The sequence below is a fragment of the Lepus europaeus genome, chromosome 20 (genome assembly GCF_033115175.1).
Source record: "Lepus europaeus isolate LE1 chromosome 20, mLepTim1.pri, whole genome shotgun sequence".
NCBI lineage: Eukaryota > Metazoa > Chordata > Mammalia > Lagomorpha > Leporidae > Lepus > Lepus europaeus.
In genome coordinates this window covers 42,879,346-42,893,919 of record NC_084846.1, presented here as the reverse complement: position 1 = coordinate 42,893,919, position 14,574 = coordinate 42,879,346, and positions in this window count along the sequence as shown.

Below are 14,574 nucleotides of genomic sequence, written 5' to 3'. Positions count from 1 at the left end.
AACAAGATTCCTGGGAGCATTCAAACTCCATCATGTTTATCAGAAAGCGAACTTAATCCAGACCCTTTGAGAATTGTCCTTCTCTAGTCAATATCTATTTCGGCAAAACAATCATGGTTCTAAAGTATAACAGTGAAGCAAGGAAGAAAAGAGAGATTTTTCTTTCTGATAGTGAAATGGGCAGGTGCAGTTGAGACTGAAAGGCCATAATTAAAACATTGTTCAGCTGAGGCACTGTAGACGTCCATGCAAGACTGCACAAATCCTGCCCGTGCCCTGCACACCCGAGTTCAAGGTTTTGGCAGGAAAGGAAGTTGAAGGTGCTCTGCCATTCAAGAACTAGAGGCCTGGAGCCTGAACTTTAGTACCCTGGAGGCACACACAGAGGAAATTCTATACCACTGAGCCAGCAAAATTGGTTTGGGTAAAACTCATGCATTTTAAACCACATAAGAGAAAAAGAAAAAGGAAAATAAACACTTTTTAATCAGATGTATAGTTATGTGGAAAGACATTTGTGTTATGTTGGATTTTTAAAAATCTAATACATATTGTTATTTCTATTATATAGAAGAGCAGCCAAGCCTTGACAAGTGATGTAACTTATCCAATGTCAAACTCTCAATAATTTTATTTTTAATTGAATGAATTCTAAGTGGACGCTGACTTCATTTATAAATGATCGTATTAGAACATGTCGTTTAAGAAAAGGGACTAGAACAGGGTTTTAAAATTCCTGGCACATCCTCCCGCCTATACCTGTGGCAGACCTCATAAATTAATGTCTGTGTTGTTTCCTTCCCAGTACAGAAAGTTTCTCAGTGGGACATTTCAGGAAATCACTACAAATCAACCAGAGCTGGCACATAGGTGACACCTAGAGCCTCAGGGCAGCCAGGTGTTGTGGACAGGGTGGGACTGGGGAGAAGGCAGGTGGGAGCTGATTGGTGCCCCCGTTTCCTTCCCAGTCTCTTAGGGCTCCCCCTGTCAGTAAGGAGAGGGCAATTCTACGGAAACTCTATACAACTTCAAAACCACCTAAGTAATGGAGAGAATATTGTACTATCCTGTAGAATCATTTGCAGGCTCTAGATTGGAAAGGAATAGATGCTTTAACACAAAGAATTTAATCTTTGTGGAAGAAATGACTTATTCCTTGATTAGAAGTTAAGACAGATTTCTTTATTATTATTATTGTCATTGTTGTTGTTGTTGTTATTTTAAATGTGGTAGAGCTTTCCCGCATCCCTTTGTGGGCAGGTGTCTCTCTGCTTATGTGTAAACCAGCTGTACTTAGGAATGACATGGGCCCCATGTATCCTGGGGTAGACTGATGGGCCCTGAGAACCTTGAGCACATTTGTTAGGTAGAGTCACCTGCCAGGGAATACTTTGCCAGGGTTCCATGCCAGAAGGCCAAGGCCTTTGACCTACACCTCCATCTTTCAGGATACAGGCCAAGGATTGCATAGGCCTAATATAGGCAGGGAGTCAATCAGGATAACTTAAGAGGGGGAAAAAAAAGACTCTGCCTTTGCTCGAGTTCTCCAGATTGGCTCTCCAGATGGCCCTCTTTTCTCTGGTAAATTATGCAACAAGCTGCTTCAGCCGAGTTTTGCAGACCTGGATGATCTTGAACTGATTTCAACAAGCGGGCGGACTCGCAGGGCTGCAGGGCTTTCTCCTAGTCCTTTCATTCAAGGAAGAACACAGTGGAAAGGGAAACTAGCTAATTCCTGATAACACTCATAGAAATAGAGCAATATTCAGACAAAGAGCATGACTGGGTTATGTCTGCCTTTTTAAAATAAATGGTTTTCAAGAGGTTCAGAGGCTGTCTTATTAGGAAGGGTTAGAGTTCATCACCGTTACTCCACAAAGAGGAACTTGGTCTTGTCTATTCTCAATAAATGTCAGGGTCACTCTCCAGTAATACTGCTGGATTATTTTTCAGAATAAAGAAGTATGAGGGTCTCACTCTGTGCTGCTACTCACATTTCCTGGAACCAGAATCAATAGTGCATGCAAATGAGCCTCCGATTATTTCTTTGATTTGCAGAATGTCTCCTCCCACTGCACTCTGACAGTTGAAGCGAATAGATTAGCTCATCAGGCCTTGGGACTGCTCTCAGTGCTAAAGAAGATGGGGTGAGGGTGGGCAGTGGGTGGCAGGGCCATTCCGTGCCTACCCACCCCCACAGCAGGATCACAATCCTATGATACAGTTTCTTCCTGTCCCTGCAGAAAATAGAGGCACTGAGGCCAGATTTGCCATCAAGGAGGGAGAAAGACAAAGTATAAACAGGAGGCAGAGTCAATAGGCAGGGTGGGAAGGGAAGAGTTTTAGTAAAGAGGAACAACCCATTGAAAGTACAATTGCAGGATTAAAGGCAGACCAAAATGAAGCGGACATTTCTGTGGCAAATTTACTTCTTAGGCCGATCAAAGTGTGCAAAAGCTAAATTACAATTCGCTCAATCATCCGTTCAACGTAAGCTTTTGAAGCATGTTTCAGACTCTGCACTGAGTGTCTTAATGCAAACATAAGATATGGCCCTGGCTTCTAGTCTAGTGCACAGAGAGAGCTTTAGAAGAGAATTAAAGTCTAGTGCAATAAACTGTCCAATAGAGTGAGCCTGGGAGCTGGAGCACATTAAGGGGCACTGAGTCAGTGGGTGGAGGTTAGGGGAAGTTCCACAGGAGAGCTTGTGTCAGATCGGGAAGTTGCTGAGTGCTGTCATACAGCAGGGAGGGGAGGCACTGCTAAGGAAAAGCGTTTCAAGGGCGATAGTGTGGAAGATAGAGTGTAGGCACCTGCTTGTGTGTGTCACAGTGGTACTTCAGAGACAGTCATCTTGACCAAGAACAGGCAATGGCAGCAGGAAGTGGTCCCTGTAACTGGACATGGAAAGAGGCTGGCACTGGATTAACACGACATATGACATGCTGAGAAAACTGGGGCTCCCTTTGGAAAACTGAGCACATTTGGAAGAACTGAAGAAATAATAATATTCATAGAGGGTAAGCGAAGGTTGGCTGGGAAGGTCCAGTGATTGTTCAAATTCTGCTTCCCCAAACCAAAGCTTCTCTAGATTTTCTTCTAGCAGAAAACCAGCAATGACCTAGTAGAATGGGGCTTGGTCAATTCGATGAGTCTAAATCTAATTCCAAATATAATAGCTGATTATATTATTAGTTATGGCTCTGAGAAGCACCATCCAAACCCAACAGTGAAGAAAATGCTAGTATGAATAACTATTATGCATTCATTGATTTCCTCAAATACTAGCTGCCATCCTCTAGGAATACATTCTATAAGTCACACTGGTTCTGGTTGAATGATGAGGAACATGACAACCTTGTTCCCTGATCTCTGGAAGGTTTCAATGGAAAAGGAACACCGGTAAACATTCAAGCTAATACATGATTGGAAATTGTGTTATATCAAATAAGTGAGAAGACCAGCAAACTAAAATAAATAATACAACAGGGTAGAGAGAAGGGACAGATTTTTTTGTGCTATGTGAGTGAGATTCATGCAAAGAATAAGTCTTTATAGGAGTTTGGGGAAAAGACTGTGGCAACTGGAGAATGAATGAGGTGATAACAGTGGCCAATCTACACGGTCCTATAGGCAGACAGGGGTGAATCTGCTCCTCTACCCAGAACCGAAGTTATTGAAGGGGAAGGTTTGAGGTGTGCACACGTCACTGTTGCAACTGTGTGGATCGATTAGAGGAAGGAGATTCATGGTGGAGAACACTAGGGAGGGAAGAGATAATAATATCTTAGAATATAATCATTTACGAGAAGAAAAGCAGATGAATGTATTTCTGAGCATTCAATAAAATAAGCAACCAGAAAATATTCTATTTAAGATAGAAGAAAATAGAGAAAATTTAACCTGTGGAATTACTAGTCAGGACATAGATAGTTTGAGAAGCCATTAGGTGAAGACAAGATAAACAAGAGCTTAATTTACAGCAAGATGCCTCCATCTTTCTTGGTTAGAGGAACCAGATAAGAAGGTGACTTCCCGGCAGCTTCTGGCTTAGAGTCACCTGGTTGGAAACTAGAATCATCAAGAAGATGCTGCCTCAAATGGAGTAGAGGAATCACTGTTCTCTTCTTTGCTACTTCTCTCCACTATCTGACCAGTGTCTTCCATTTGTGTATACAACAAGAGATCAACTGACATAGGAGCTTTAGAAATTAGCTTTCATGACTAAATCCCTTATGTTATAAAATAGAGAAGATAAAAGATGACACGTATATCTGAGTACTGATAGTACTATCACAAGACTATAATATTGGAAATATATAATAGGGACATATTATAATGGCGGTATAGCAAAACATAATATCTGGACTTTAATGTATATTTTACATGACTTGGTGATGAATGAAATAAGTGAAGATGAGTGGGGGGCTAATATCAAGAATTATCACTAGGTTTCTGGCTTAAGTAATTTCATACAAGAATGAATTATGGTGAATAGAAGAGAGGACATGGAGCTGAAGTAGATTTTGTGAGTAGGAGTGTAAGAATTCAGTTTGGGGGATATTAACTATGACATGCGTGCTCCTTAGATATATATTCAACAAACTTTGCATCTGGAAATCTTGAGTTCAAAATAGAAGTCAGAAATTTTGGTTTAGAAGTTGTCAGCATTAGATTTTATTTATAGCAACGAGAATCAATGATGTCACCAAGGAAGAAAATTTAGAAAATAAAGAAGACATTCTATTCTAAAGCACAACATTTAAAGGGCACACAAAGGAGGAGGAATTGAAAAGGAGATTATAAAGTTCATCTTACCAAAACAAATAAACTCACAAACAAAACCTACCACTCTGACTGACAGCAATTCACTTCCAGCTGCCACCCACGTATCTGCTCCTCTTTTCAGCAAAATCTCTGGATTCACTTGTCTTTATTTATCCACTTTCTGGAATTATTCTACTCAAATTCTATCCTGAGCTTCTTTTTTTTGCAGGCTTTTATGGCAGGTACTCCACCACAACTACTTACATCAAGTCATTAATAACTTTAACATTTCTAAATATAATAGGCAATTCTCAGTTCATCATATTTGACCTATCAGTTGAGTGAACACTTTGCTTATGAAAAATAACTGCACTGAGGCAACAGATCTAATTCAACAGATGGGACTGAAGGCTGTCCTCGGAAAACCAAGATCTACAGTCTTTCTATCATGAGTGGACAAAGGTTTTTACTCTCTCCTATGCATCATACTAGTGTTTTTCTTTGTTCAGTGTCAGTTGTTCTCACTCTCCCATGATGGCCTTGACATCAACCTGACCATTGCACTTCAGAGTACTCCAGGCTCAGACTTCTTTTATTTATTTATTTATTTATTTGACTGATAGTTAATGAGAGAGAGACAGAGAGAAAAGTCTTCCTTCCGTTGGTTCACCCCCCAAATGGCCGCTACGCTCTGTGCTGCACCGATCCGAAGCCAGGAGCCAGGTGCTTCCTCCTGGTCTCCCATGCGGGTGCAGAGGCCCAAGCACTTGGGCCATCCTCCACTGCCTTCCCAGGCCACAGCAGAGAGCTGAACTGAAAGAGGAGAAACCGGGACTAGAACCTGGCACCCATATGGGATGCCGGCGCTGCAGATGGAGGATTAACCAAGTGAGCCATGGCGCCAGCCCCAAGGCTCAGACTTCTTCACTTGTCTTTAGAGCCCAATGTCTTGAAAATCTCATTTAGTGCCATGGCTTTGAAATCCATCTAAATGATGATTCCTTTCATACGTGTCTAACTTGAAAATCTCTTTAAATGCAGAAAGAAAAAAAAAACTCTCTTTAAATACAGAAGAAAAAAAAAACCTTTCATCCTTTGCTCCAAACCTGGTTTTGTCATATGTCCCATTTCATTTTGGAGGTGGATGAGGGTGAGGGGGGTTCCAAACAAAACTTCAGAATAATCCTTGACTTCTCTTTTGCTATCTCTCTTCCCACACCCATTCCTAAACCATCAACAAATGTGTTCATCAGTACTTTCAAGTGTTTTAGAATCCAGATGCCTCTTACCACAACTTTGTCAACCCCTTTGGTTCATTCACTGAACAACTGCAGCTACCTTCCTGCTTCTATCCTTGCCCCAGGCACTCTCTGCCCCATTCAAAAGACAGCATGATTCTAAACATGTTGGATATTTATGTAAATTCTCTACTCAAAATTGTTCAGATTCATATCTCACTTAGAATATAAATTCAAACTCCTAATGAAGCCTAGAAAGCCCCCAAGTTCCCTTCTTGCCAACACGACCTCATCCCCTAAACTTGCCTTTTCAGACTTCTTCAGCCACTTAGATGTCCCCTTTTGATTCTCAAACAAGCAAGGGATGTACTTGACATTAGGCTATTTCTTCTGCCTAGACAGACCTTTTCTATTCACCCACATGACTCTTCTTTACTCCTTATTGCACAAATGTCACTTCTGTGAGACTTTCTCCAAAATACCTTCTCAAAATTGAACCAATTTGTACCTCTTCATATTTTTCTGTCCCTGAACATTGATCATCACTTAATGTTCTACATAAATTATATGTTTATTTTATTGTTTGTGTCCATGTGCTGGAATACCAGCTCCATGAGTTTGGAGTTTTTGTCAGTTTTGTTTTCTACTATATCCCACTGCTTCAAGCTATGCCTAATGCACAATATAAAATCAATAAATATTTGATGAGTGGATGATGAATAAGTAAATAAATGGGTCATAAAAGAAGGAAGAAAACCAGGAAAGGATTTGTTACTGAAACCAAGGAAAGAAATATTTCAAAAACAGGAGAGTTATAAATATGTCCAGCACTGTGGAGATACCTCCTAAGATGTGATTTGTCATCATGAGGGTCTCTAACTTAGGAAGAGAAGTTTCAATGATGACATGGAAAGGATTGGAAAGAGGTGCAGACTTGAAAGAGTGGAGACTGAGTGAGAAGTGATCTAGGGGATACTATAGCATATATAGTCAAGATGTTTGGCAGTAACAGAGCAAAGAAAGAGAACTGAAGCTGAGGCATACTGATTTCACCATCTACCCTCAGTTAGCCGAACTCCAAAACAAAATAGTTCCTTTCATTCTTCTTCACTCAACCCTACTATCTAATCAGAAAATCCTCACAATTGGGTCCCAGAAAGACCTCTCAATCCCATTTCTTCTTTCTGATGTTACACTTCAGTCTCTTAATTTATCACTGGTCGATTCATTCATCAGCAGTAAATAAACTAGCATCTGGTCCATCGCATTTTTGGATTTCTTCCAGAGGAAGGAAATAAGCCATGGTCACAAGATTAACAGAGGTGGAAGTTGACCAGGATAACAGGGGTAAGCTAATCTCTACTTTATCAATCCAATAGTCTAAAACCAAGACCAAAGAAGTATATCAAATTTAAGCCTAGCCCTAACCAAAGTCAATAATCAGTGGATGATGAAGATAGGAAAAACTGTGTGTGGTATGCAGATAATTTCAGGTGACAATTACTCCCAGGAAGAGGTGGTTTTGTAGGCCAGAGAAAGGCAGTGAAGTAAAACTGTGAGAACACTGAACATGAGGTCTATGCTTCGATAAAAAGAAACTGACAAGAGAAAACAGAAGAGTGTTGTTCTTGGCTAATGGTTTGAAACAACCACACATCCCGAAGTCTAGAAAAGGGGGAAGAGTGGATAAACATTAGAACGTGAGCAGAGATTTCAGGGACAAATGGATCAGAGGGGATGAAGGTAGACAGGGAGACTTTAGATCTAGGCTCCCATGGACAGACGTCCAGGATCAGGGCAGCAGAACTTTTTTGTTGATTTATATTCTGGAAGCAATGAGGCTGCTAGCTTATCACCTAACAGTTTTTACTGAACCAGGCTTCAGGCTGGTATTAAAATCATAATCATGGATGCTGACATGGGGCTAGGGCATGCTGGGACTGACACTAACAGCTCTTCTTACCTTCATTCTCTCCTTTACTTCCATTTTCTCTTACACAGGGATGCTAGAGATTTCTCCCTGAAACACATTCTGATCATATCACTTTTGTGACTTAAACCATTTAGTCATTTTCTATTGTCTACACACTCACTGCCTGGTATCACAGACATTTTCCAGCTCTCCAACTGTCACGCTCTATCTGCTCTCTCTACTCTCTAAACCAGCATATAGGGCCACTCTTCCACTCTGAACTCATTAAACTCATCTAATGCCATGGGTCTTGCATTTCCCTTCCTATAAACTTCCCTTGCTCCCTTCTCCATTGGAACAATTTCTGTGCAGCCATCAAGGCCCTTTTTATACTCAGTTTCTTTCCCAACAATGGGGCAGCAGTAATCATTTTTCCTCTGACCATTTTTCTTGTTACTATTACATAGGTGGATTTATTTTTGAGTTTACATTGTTTCAAAAAAGGTTTCAGAGTTTATAAACAGTTATAAAATACAGCAAAATAATATGAATATTAGTGTTTTAAGAAAAAGAAATAAAACAACCTAAAGGGCAGAAAATGGAACAAAGAATGGGATTGATCCAAACATGCATACCAGGAATCCCCATGCATATGCTAACAGGAGGTCTAGAAATTTAAGATTAAACTTTTGTACACCCAAAGTGAAGAGAGAAATGTGTACCATGGAACCATTCTTCTGCCCATAAAGTAAACACCAAACAACTGGTTAGTCGATGCATAACTTCTTCACATAAACATACACACACACACACACACACTACAAGACAACTTTTCCTAAGGATTCATAAATTGATTTAAAATAAGATATGATCCAACAGAAAACACCCTCAACAAATATATCCTCAGGAAAAATAACTATAAATATCATAAGATGTATCTTCAGGATTGATGGCATATCAGCGCTTAGTCAAAGAAGTCCTACAAGAGAGACTGGTTCAGACTGTAGTGTTCTCAATTCCTTTGACTTAGTATAGATGGGCAATATTTCTGGACAAAGACATCTGAGTAGCATTGCCAAATAGGATTGGCAATGACATATCAGCTTCCTAATCTCCCAAATTTAATGTAAATTTTTGTAAATATTTTCTATTTCTTGGTGTTCACAAGTCCTTTAATATACTTGGACTTTGGGGCAGACATTTGTCATAGCAGTTAAGATGCTACTTGTGAAACCCACATCTTATATCAAAGTATCAAAGTGCCTGAGTTTGAGTTCTGGCTCTTTTCCACGGTTTCAGCTTCCTGGGAGGCAAAAAAAAAAAGTAATGGCTCCAGTAATTGGGTCTCTGCCACCCATATTGGAGACCTGCATTGAAGTCCTGGCTTATGACTTTGTTGTGGCTGAGCCTTAGTTGTTGTGGGTGCTGGAAGAATGAACTAGTGGAAAGGAGATCTCTTTTTTTCTCTGTCTCTCTGTTATTAAAATAATAACAATAATTTTAAAATACTTGGGTCTCACAGTTTAATAATCTACAAATGAATAGATAAATCATTCTTAGAAAATCCTTCACATGAAGTTACCTCAAAAAAATGCACTGAGGAAAATGGAATTAGAAGGCAAGTTCATTTTGGTGCAAAAAATTTTTTTCTAATATGCATTTTTCTAATATGCACTTTCTGTTATCTTTTTGAAGTGCTTTCATATGTGCTGTTCTCATTTACTCAGAATACAGCTTGTGGTCACAATGTAGGGCATTTTAATAATAACCACTATTAGCTTGTTCCCACAAATTTAGGCACGTGATCTGTTACTATATGATATAGACAGGCAGCGTGTGAATGCTGTTTATGGCAAGGTGTAAGCCAGCTACCGTTTTGCGTGCCTCTCTTCGGCTGGGAAGTCTGTCCTCCACTTTAACTTTGGGGATTAAATGGCAGTTTCTCTTGGCTTAAAAAGTCTTCCCTCCTGATGACCTTTTACTGTTGTTAGAGACAAGGCACCTGATCCAAACTGGAGCAAGGTTTGCTTTGCTGCCCAGCTCTTCCCTACAACTGATTGTCAGTGACTAGAACGTCGATAGACCACCGATCCAAAATGTACCAATAAAATCCTTGCTGAGAATTTTGAACTTGGGACCAGAGAGACAAAAACCAAGCCTCCACTCTCTCTGGTGGCAAAACTCACCCCTGGGTCACAACAAAGGAGAAGGTCTCCCCATTTCGGCATGAAATATGGAAGAGTTCTGGTGCTTCCAGGATACAGCATAGCCCTGAACCTTCTGCCCTTTGCTACCTTAGCAGTGGCCCTGTGTGCCAAAGGCTGACCTAGAGAAGGTCTCAGTGGTAGCAACAGGGGCATCCAGGAACAGTGCTGTTCCAAGACACTGCTAGAGGCCACACCAACACTGAGTCCTGGTGGCTACCAGGACTTGCGGAAGGGCAAGTTACAGTCTCGGTTCCCCTCTGGGAGTCTGAGAAAGAGGGGCACCATCAGAACATTCTCATGCCTGAGTTTTTTGCTTCTCTTTTGGTTTTTTTATTTTTTTTAAGTATTTTATTTACTTGAAAGCAGAGAGAGAAGCAGAGACATCTGCTAGTTCACTCCCCAAATGGTCACGATGGTCAGAGCTGGACCAGGCCGAAGTCAGGAGCCAGGAACCCCATCTATGCCACGCTCCCAGATGGGAGGCAGGGACCCGAGCACTTGGGCCATCCCTGCTGCCCTCCCAGGAGCAGCAGGGACTCAATCTTGTGCTCTGATATAGGATGCAGCAGTTGCAAGAGGCGGCTTAATCCACTCCACCGTAATGCCAGTCATTTGCTTCTCTTTTGAAATGTCATTTACATCTCATTTTGCAAATATGTGTTTATCTTTTATACAATTAAACCTGAACCACTGTTTTCATGAAAAAAAATTGAAATATATAATCCAGCAAGTGACCTTCCTGCAATCTGAAAGACTGAAACAGCAAGCAGAGGCATGGGTCTCTGTGTGTTTTGGTGAGGACCGATGGCAGTGAAAGCTTCTTTTATCTCATCTAGAATCTGGTCACACTTTCAGCTGAAACCACTAACTCTCCCAGTGTATAGTCATGAGGGAAGGAATTCTTCCTTTGGCGTAGTCTAGCTCTATTTGGATCTCCACCACCTAAAACCATAAAAGCCTTCACTAATTCAAGTGAGTTATAATTATTTGGGGAGGAAAAATGCTGTTTCTGCAGGTGTCTAACAGGAGGTTAATTACAGTGAAGGCTGAAAAGACTAAAGGATTTATTTGGATAAACTGTAGTTCAATCCAGACCATTACTGTTACATGTTGTACGGATGAAAAAAAAAAAGTTAACTAGTTCATTTTTAAGTTAATTCTGTCAATTTAAGTTTTAGGTTCTTCATCTCTGATTAGGTCAGGGTAGAGTAAGGAGAGAGAAACCACTGAAGTTACTTTAACAGAGAGAATTCTATATAAAGAATTATTTTTTTGTAAAAGAATTGAAAGATTAAAAAAGAGAATTCTAAGGTATCATAGAAGATACCATTTCCAGGAAAGAGTTGCCACCTATTGGGCTGGGAGAAGCTAAGGGAAGAAGTTGGAATTATCAACCCTTTGAACCCTGGCGTAGAGTGTGGTGGAGCTGGGACGGTGAGAAGGTGATGTGTGGTAATGGCTGGAGTCTGAGTGGATGTGTAAAAGCCTGTTATGTCAGGATAGGGAAAACTGCCAGGTGGATTCAATTACTGCTCCAGGAAGGAGCCATCCATGCAACAAAAAGCATACAGGAAAAAGAAAGTCCTTCTCCCTCCTCTTGCTTCCATGGTCTCTTTCCAGCCCTTCTATTGGTGAAGTCTAATATGAAGACTCCCACAAGGCAGAAAATCCCAGGCCCACTATCACAAAGCTGATGGTTAAAGGGTGAATTTAAAGTTGAGAGACAGGAGGCCAGCATTGTGGTAAAGTGGAGACCTGGCTGCTCCACTTCTAATCCAGCTCCCTGCTAATGTGCCTGGGAAAGCATTGGAAGATGGTCCAAGTGCTTGGGCCTCTGCACCCATGTGGGAGACCTGGAAGAAGCTCCCGGCTCCTGGCTTTGGCCTGGCCCAGCTCCAGCCACTATATCTGGGGAGTGAACCAGAAGTTAGAAGATGTCTCTCTCTCAATTTCTCTTTCTCTCTCTATGTCTCTCCCTCTTTGTGACTCTGGCTTTCAAATAAAAAAAAAAGTTGAGAAATAACAACTTAATAATTGCAGTCTAGAAGGATAATAAAACATGATTTACCAAGATTCAGGAAAAATGTGATTGAGAATTATATATAATTGAACATGAAAATTAAATATAGTTTATTAATAAAATATAATTTGTTACATGTAATTGTAATATAATTGAGATAAGTTTAAGAATATTATCTAAAAAGGTCTTCAGTCTAGACAATGCCCCCTTTGCTGGTGACAACTGGGCTCTCCTGTGGCTGCTGGAGACAATAGTAGGGAAGCCTAGGACTGACACCTCACTGTGGAATATCAACTTCCCAAGCTCCAGATATAATCACTTACTTCCATGCAATTCTGTCCAATTCAGAGTTTCTTTTCTCTTTCATCGTTTGCCTTCTTAGGATATGTATATTAGCTTTTATTTACTTTGAAAGCCAACACACACACATTCCCTCTGGGAAAATTTTTCAGAATTCTCAGCCCAAAGTGATTTTTCTGTCCTCTCAGCAACCACCACAATGAATTTGCTTTTTCATATTTTTTCAAATAGTGGTGAGATGCCATGTAGTGTCTTGAGCCCACAAATAGGCTCAGGTCTCTCTGATCTAAGGAGTAAGACATATCTTTAAAAAACTGTGGAAAAAAATGATGACTTGAACAGAGGGATCTGCTGGATGGTTTTCATCCCACGGTGGGAATAGGAGGTGAAGCCGAAGCAGCACATTGTCACCCAGGAACCTGTTCACTTCTAAACTCTTGGGCCTTAGGGATAGGTCAGGAATAATCTTTCTACAGATCCTACATGCTTGCTAATCTACACTTCCATTAGCTTCAAGTTTGAGCACATTTATGTCTGAATGAGGCTGCGGTTGATTGTCATTACAGGCTGCTTCTGGATATTGGCTAAGTTTGATATGGTTTGGGAGTAGACATGCATTGTATCCTCATGAATTTTTACCTGATTCTTCCATAAGCTACTGTGTGCAGAATTATGTTCATTATTCCCTATAAAGATGTACTTATGAAGTAGGGGACTTTTCCATTCTTTTCCCATTTCTTCCCAAGAACTGAACTTGGAGTTTTGTCTGGATACAAATCTGAGATATTGTTTTATTACATAGAGTTCCACAATAAACTGTAGGCCATCATCTGAAAAGATCACTCCAGTCATGGTGGAAACCAGAAACTACATGGAGAAGCACAATGTTCTGCAGATGAATACTGCATTCTTTCTGGAATAAACCCTTCTCCTAGAAAGATTTCTTGTGACAGGTGATAACAATCTTCCCCAATTACTTGTAAAAGTAAGTTGACAGTACAAAATTTCTTTTGAAGGCACTCTATTAAGCACATTTCATCCAATGTTTACTGTCAAGCCAGGAATTCATGCCAGACAGGTAGAATCACTTTCCTTTATGAACCTATTATTAGCATCAGAATAGAAAACTGGGTCTGCAAAAAGAGTTTTCATTAACATTCACACATTACCAAGAGTCAAGCATTTTATCTCTTAGTCCTTTCATGTATAATCCCCATGAAAAATATAGCTATTATTTATTATGCCATAGCAAGCTCTATGCTAGATAATTTATTTATGAATGTGTTTGACACTGAGATCAAATAGTTACATGAAGTGAAATCCACGGTCTCTGATAATTTATAGGCATGTCTTTTATATCCAACAGTGCTCACTATATCGGCTTTTGCTAGAAATGCTTATCAAGTGCAATGATTTCCTCTTGGTTCCTTGGTTTCTCCTTTCTAGGCAAACAAGAAGAAGTGAAATGAGGAAAGATGGTTTCAAAACATACACAACCTGTTCCTTGTGTAGATACAGCTTAAAGAATATAAACAGATGGATTTCTCCCACAGGACAGGTCATCATACCATCGGGGGAAAATGAGTTGGCTGCTGCTGAGTTAAGAAGCAATGAAGTCATTGCTATGCACATAATTAAAATGTGATATTTCAAGAGGAGTGAATCCAAGGAGGAGAAAAGAAAAATTACAGATAATACATACTGTGGTTGTGGCTTTGAATTAATATGTGCCTGAGTAAAGAAGAAGCAATGCAAACAAATGTCAGCCATCAAAAATAAGCAAAGTTGCAATATATTTAACTTGTAACCTTCTCCCCCAGTTCTCCCCCTGCTCCCTACTCTGTAAGTGTGGCACTATTTATTTTTGCTAAGCTCATTTGAACTATGTAAGTTTTGTTAGCAGACTAGATTTAGACTAAATAGAATAGCTTGAAGCACACCATTCCTAGTAGGAGTCCTGGTCAGCGAGTAACAAGACCCAATCAATGTTGCGGTCATAGCCTTTACAACTGCATCTGAATAACTTACTGGTACAGTTCAGAAGAGAGGCTCTACTTGGAATGGCCACTATTCATCTTGTGTACATACTCTCCTTTGTAGATACTCTTGGACATAGATAAAGAAGAGAAC